Source organism: Girardinichthys multiradiatus, chromosome 2, assembly GCF_021462225.1.
Source record: "Girardinichthys multiradiatus isolate DD_20200921_A chromosome 2, DD_fGirMul_XY1, whole genome shotgun sequence".
Taxonomy (NCBI): Eukaryota; Metazoa; Chordata; class Actinopteri; order Cyprinodontiformes; family Goodeidae; genus Girardinichthys; species Girardinichthys multiradiatus.
Genome location: NC_061795.1, coordinates 1868759 through 1875814, shown reverse-complemented (window position 1 = coordinate 1875814; position 7056 = coordinate 1868759). Strand labels below are relative to the sequence as shown.

Below are 7056 nucleotides of genomic sequence, written 5' to 3'. Positions count from 1 at the left end.
ACTATGTAATTTGGATTTCTCTTACCTTTTTTTGTTGGTTGTTTTTCTGTTATGTTACGCTCTTCCTTCTGTCCATGAAGAAGTGATTTATTTGTGCGTGAAACGTATGAACCTTCAACTTTGTTCATTTTGGATGGAGCACAGCACACCAGTCCACACAAAGTTACAAAAATTCGGAGGTGCACGATCAGGTATGGTCACAGCGCCCTTGTCTTTTTTTTTTTTTTTTTTTTTACAGTGTCCTGTCCTGCAGAGTAGCACTCAGAATTGTTGAGGGCCAAGAAGAAGCCCAAAAGATTCTTCAACTTTCACAAGTGGACTATAATGTTCTGCATGATATTTGTAAAATAAATTTAATCAAAAACTGCTTTGGGATTATTTCAATTGCAATGGACAAAGAGACAGAAACCAAAAAAAACAAACAAAAGAGAGACAGGTGGGGCAAACAGGAAAAAGGGAGAGAAGAACAGAACAGAGGAGAGGAAAACAGGTGAACAGAATATAAGATAACACCCTCAAAGACTGCTTCTACACCTGCAGAAACATACAGGGGTTGGACAATGAAACTGAAACACCTGGTTTTAGACCACAATAATTTATTAGTATGGTGTAGGGCCTCCTTTTGCAGCCAATACAGCATCAATTCATCTTGGGAATGACATATACAAGTCCTGCACAGTGGTCAGAGGGATTTGAAGCCATTCTTCTTGCAGGATAGTGGCCAGGTCACTACGTGATACTGGTGGAGGAAAACGTTTCCTGACTCGCTCCTCCAAAACACCCCAAAGTAGCTCAATAATATTTAGATCTGGTGACTGTGCAGGCCATGGGAGATGTTCAACTTCACGTTCATGTTCATCAAACCAATCTTTCTCCAGTCTTGCTGTGTGTATTGGTGCATTGTCATCCTGATACACGGCACCGCCTTCAGGATACAATGTTTGAACCATTGGATGCACATGGTCCTCAAGAATGGTTCGGTAGTCCTTGGCAGTGACGCGCCCATCTAGCACAAGGCCCGACACAAAAAACTGAATTTAGGAACTGAAATTGAATAACAGACCTGAAAGTGAAAGTAGTCAAACTGAATTTTTAATACAACAAAATACATTTTAAAAACAAATTAATTCAGTTTCAAACCATAAAATTCAGTTTCACTTTAGTGAAATTAATTTTCAAACCAATGCATTTAATTTCAAATTACACAAATACAGATTCAGTCTGAGCAATTCAAATTCAGTTTCTGATGGCACAAATTTCTTCCCATATAAGACTCCGTTTAGGTGTTTAATCGTTGGTTGTGGGGTGTAAAATGCAATGGAATATTGTGCTTAGAAAAAAAGCCTTCTTAGTTTCTTGGATTCCACAGCCAGATATGGAATGACGATGTTCCTCTGCTTCTTCTTCTTTTCTTATTCAGTGGAGTGAATTTGACGTTTCAAGAATAAAAGTTTGTCTCCACAGACTTACTAGGGTATTAAAATCTAGCGACCGGTTTGGATGTAACAGGACCTTAATGTGCTTCTTCGTGGGCCACTGCTTTGTTGCCTTGGCCCCTTGTTTTGGTTAAAGACCCATTTAAAAAGGCGTTTCAGTGTTCTAATTGAGGCCAGCATAGATACAGCCCCAAAGCATAATGTTTCTACCTCAATATTTTAAAGTGGCATAAATAATACAAAGTCAAGAACAACACTGAAAAACAATCACACAGACGAGGGTTTTTTAATGACTTGGAGACTGCCTGAGAACCTCCTCTCAACAATTTAACCCCCGCACATAAAGGATGACCCAGATATTTGCATTCGACATTTAAAGGCTCTTATAAATCAAGACGACAACTGACAATCAGAATGTCACAACAGTGAGTGAACTCAACCTTTGATGCTGTCTGATGTTAGTTACCGTCTGATGTGGGAAGATCATGCACAACCACCGTGGAGCAACTATAACCTATAGAGTGAAAGAATATTGCCAGCAAAAGGATAGATAGGATTTTTTAAAGTGGGGGTTCTGTCAGAAACAACCTTTCTAAGCAATAACATGAAGCAAAAAACTGAAATGTTACAGTGGTTCAAGAAATGTATCAATTTATTGACGTTTACTGCATTACTTTTCTTATTAGATAATGCTGCTGGCCAGATATTCGTTCTGCTTGCAGTGTGTGTTTTACTTTTGAAGATGAGATGAGAACATTATCTTCTGTCAGCTGTTACCCCAAACTGATTCAAAACTTGTCATTCTATTCTTGATAAAGTTTTGATGGCAGTAGCAGGAAGAAGCTCACAGCCTGAGTGACACTTTTTCATCTTTCCTGATAAAAATGAAGACAAAACATTTATGTCAAACATAGACTCGAACCTGTGATGGCTGCTTCGAGGACTGCAGCCTCCAAACATGGGTCACGCTCTCCACCCCTGTACCACCGCCATGCCCAAGCAGGGTCTCTTTGAACAGAAAAGGATATGGGTTAACAAGAAGAACCACCTTTGTAAACATCTATACAACCCATCAAAAAACAAAACAGTAAATTTACTGCAGATGTTACAAATACGTTCACCATTTATTGTATTTCCAACTGGATCCTTTGTAATGTTACATTTTTTTTGACCCATGTGGATTAGCCACTCAGAAACTGTAATAAGGTTTTGGCATTTATTAAACAGAAATAGAGATCCGTTTCGGCAAGGTCAGTTCGTTTGAGGGAAGGAGATGGAGAGATGTTAGAATGAGGGCAGGAATAAAAGAGGTTAAGTTCTGATAATGAGAGTGGAGCTGTGTTACGGATTTGAGAAGAGGTGGCAGCGCAGAAGGAGAGATAAGGTTGGTTCAGAGGTGCAGAAAGAAAAGTTGTTGATCCTGAAGTGAATGCCATTGTGCCAGGGTCTGCTAGCACGTCGTAACCTGGAGAGCGGGCGGGCAGAGGAACTCACTGGTGAAAGGAGCTATGGATGATGACCTTGGGTTGAGGGTCTTCTGAAGAGTTATGAATGGGTGACCTTATACTGGTAGAATCAATTACTTATGAACCCAGGCAGGGGATGAGGAGATTGCTCTCAGGTGTGAGAGCAACCAGCTGCCTCGGGCACATCCACCACTTCAGACCTGTCATTGGAAAGCAAAGGTAAATAATGACACACCCAGCAAACTCACAACACTCACACCACACAATGACAGTTGAATACTTCAAAACCGGACTTATATACCTCAATACCAAATACCAGCAAGTGCCCAATTAATGCTGCAAAATAGTGCAATAACTTATTAAGTAAAGAAACAATGAGGTTGAGATTAATGTGAACAAATTACTGCACATATGAAATCAAAATAATTTTCTAATTTTGCCACAGATTCATTCTAACAAATGAACAGGTTTAATCTAAACCAATGGCATCCAAACTCTTTGCCACACAGGACTCATGGGTCACCAAAATTAGATTTAAAAAATATATATAATACACAAAACATATATATTTTTTACATGTAATATTTTTACCTGCTCAACAATAAACTAAACACACAATATTTAAATTAAGTTAACAAAGTTGTGTGATTTTTGTTGAAAAGGGATCTGTAAATCATTGTAGATTAAAAAAAAGGGATAATTTCTTTATCAAAGAAATGCATGCAGTTTTCTACATTTTAGAACCCTTTGTATTTTATTTGTAGTCTGACCATAAAGAATGGGAAATGGGTCACTGTTTCTTTGAAAAAGCTTACTGTATTCAGCCAAGTTTAAGTGAACGCATCACACTGTGGGTGGTGTGTTCAGGGTACACATAGGCATTTTGCTTTTTAGCTAAATAGTAACATTTTGGTCTCATCTGACCAGGGCACCTTCTTCTGCCCATTTGCTTTGTCCGTTATCGGCTTTGTGGTAAACGGCTTTCCTTCAGAAATGTCTTTCTTCCTAACCACTCTTCAAAAAAGGCCGGATATGCAGCATTCACAGCGAATAGTTGCCTTGTTAACAGATTCTCCCACTAAAGATGTATTTCTGCAGCCCATCCAGGTTTGCTATTGGCTTGTTAATGACGTGGTACAATAATTTCTGAATGCAAATTATGATCGTGAGATGTTTGAGATTTTCATTTGTGTATCTTACCTTTTCCTTGCAGTTTACTATGTTGTTTAGGTCTTTCTTCTTTAAGTTAATTCCCTATGTTTATTGTTGTTAGGTGTTTTCCTTAATTGTTCATCCTTTCCATTTATCTTCCTAGTTTATTCTACTGTTCTTTGTATATTTGTAATTAGATGTCTGTTAGATATCTTCCTTGGGGTTCTTTATGTTTCTGCTCAGCTCATCCGTGTATTAACCTCTCTTTAGTTGCTCGGTATCCCTTTTGTCACAGGTGCTCCAAATCTCCTCTGATTGCTCTTCTCGTTTGCTTGTCATTTCTCCACCCCTGCTTCTGTATTTAAGACATCTGGTTCTCATTGTTCTCCACTGGATCCTTTTGTTATTATGCCTGTTTCTCTTCTCTGCTTTACCCAGTTTTCCTGTCTGTGGCTCATGCTCAGTTCTCCTTGTTGCTTGCCTGTAGGCTTTTGTCTTTTTTTGTTACCATTAAACTATCACTACTCACCATGCGTCCTACCCTGTCTTTTTCTGCATTTTGGTCCAGTTCCAATCTCACAAATTATGACAATGCAGGCTTCAAGAAACCAGTAAAAAGACACCACTAATTTTAATCTCACATGATGCAGGCAGTCTATCATTGGTTACAGTTGAGCAAGCATGAGAGCAAATTAGGACAAGTCAATATTAGCAGGAAAGAGGACGTCCAGCACACAGCCAAATCCTATGTCACAAGCAAAGGTTAGTCTAGGCTGATATTTATGCTTTTTGACTTTGGATATTGAGAAATCAGTTGAACTAACTACTAGACATATTTATATATCTTATTGGATGACTTTCTGCAGCACCTTTCTTATGCTATTGAAGGATGTTCATTTTTTTGACTACTGGGAATTTCCACTGGAAAAAAGTCAAGCTTTTATTCAGACACACACCAGCCAGTGAAGCAAAGAGCTGAAACCTTGGTAGGCGTGTGATAAAGTGCTTTTCTGGAGACACCTGGCTTCTCAAGCTACTCAATTCATTAAACTGCCTTAATGGCCTCTTGTGATTCAAGATCTATCATGTCGCAATAATGGGAAGGGTGCTTTTAAATGCATTCTACTGATTGGGAAAATTAACCCATTTCAGGTGGAAAAAGAAATGCAACAGCTGAACACACCTTGTTAATTTTACTGTTATGTTAGCTGAGTCATTAACTCTTTGGCTTAACTGCCAACATGGGAGATTTAACATAGGAAAGTAAAGATTAATGATTCAGGAATATAATAGTGTATTACCTGCTAACTGCTTTAAAATGTCACATGAGAAAAATAAATTTGAAGACAGGCTTTATGGAATTTTCTTTGCTTACTGATGTTTTACTCATCTAATCGGTTAAATATTCAAAGAAGATAATTCCCTAGAAATGGACAATGGAAGAAAGTAAAATCATGAAAATTTTGACTGTTCTCTAAAACAACTTTGTACTCTAGCTTAGGGTTAAAACAATATTTTATATGTACATGGTTCTGTTGACAAAAAAACTCCAGCTCAGTTTCACTGGAACTTGAGAAGTCTTGGGCCAACTTAAGAGGCAAGAATTTTCAACTCCCTGCTTTGGTGCAGAGGCAGAAATAAATAGCAGGCTCTTGGGTCTCGGCCAGGCTGCATAACCGCATAACGTTTAACTTTCTATAAATACCACCGGATACGGTCCAAGTTGATCCAGTGTGATTGAATCTGAAATGACTCCAAAGATGAGAGCCAAGTTTCCTTAAGATACTTCGGAAGAGCTGCTTGCCTCTGCCCAGCTTCTAATGGTGCCACCGGCCTGAATCACTCTGCATAGGGTGCATCATAGAAGTCATGCAACAGTAATGGTTTCACTAAAAACAGAATTAAAAGGGAAGTTGTGGTATGATTTACTGCTTAAAGACACTATTTTCAACATTTATACTGATGTCCTGAAATATTCATCTAAGAAATTATGTTGCATTTACTTATTATCTGGGTAAAATCTAACAGGGTTCTACAGTGGTTACTTTTATATAGTAACATTTATAAATCACCTGTCCAGGAAAGAACTGATATTTTTGAGTTTGTGGAAGTAAAGCAGCTTTCACATAAATTGCATTCCCACTGCAGGAACCTATTCCAGGAACCAGAGTAGTTGTCTGGGGACATTCTTCTACCCTGGTCATTTTCCCTGCAGAACCCAGGACCGAGTCCGATTGCCAAGAAAAAAAAAAATCTTTGGATAGACCCTGAATTATAGGTAGAGATTTGTGATGGGAGGGTGCTAAACATTTCTTCTTGATAAATATTCCCAACATTTGGTTTCAGTCAACTCCCAGTTTGAACTTTGCCCCAGTTCGCTTGTTTTTTTAAACTTTGTATTACACAACAGGAGTCACCAGTGTTAGTTTGAAAACAGAGCATTTAAACCCAGTCATAAATGTTGAATATCAAAGTCTTTTACAGTACACATGTTCAGGTACATTATTATAAGGCATCGATTTTTAGTGGAAATATTAAATGAGTTAAAACGGGGAGTTCCACTAGCAAATTTGTAGGTGGACAATAAAGTTATTTTAGTGAGGTGTTTTTTTAGGGATTTTAACTGGTAATGTTAGACTGTTTTATAGTGTTAATGTTACATGAGATATTCCACAGGTTTTAGTTATTGGAAATCTCTGGATTATTCCAAACTTCTTTTGATATAGAAATTGGTTTAAATCAGTTTCGGCATATCATCGCTGTAAAATACTCAAAGGTTTTGGCTGTGGAACATTAAGTTATAATCCAGACTGGAGCTCTCTTCTCCTTTCCTCTTGCTCCAAAGGCAAGCAAACATGAAAGTCTGCATTGGCAAAAATTCATTTTAAAGTTTGTTAGAGCTACACCTTCCTATATTGTGTGGAATGACTGTACTGAAGTTATAAAGTGTAATCTCTATAACAAATTAATCTGTTATAGTTTTACTGTTAAAAAATCCAAGT

At 37.9% G+C, this 7056-nt stretch overlaps 1 long non-coding RNA gene across 1 annotated transcript; it reads right to left on the bottom strand.

Moving 5' to 3' along the window:
• Nucleotides 1-2358: 2358 nt before the first annotated feature.
• Nucleotides 2359-4354, bottom strand: LOC124878286. The gene is made up of 3 exons (XR_007040701.1): nucleotides 4103-4354; nucleotides 2931-3102; nucleotides 2359-2444 (listed from the first exon to the last, which is right to left on the bottom strand). It is a non-coding gene; the product is annotated as an uncharacterized LOC124878286 (long non-coding RNA).
• Between the last annotated feature and the right edge of the window lie 2702 nt (nucleotides 4355-7056).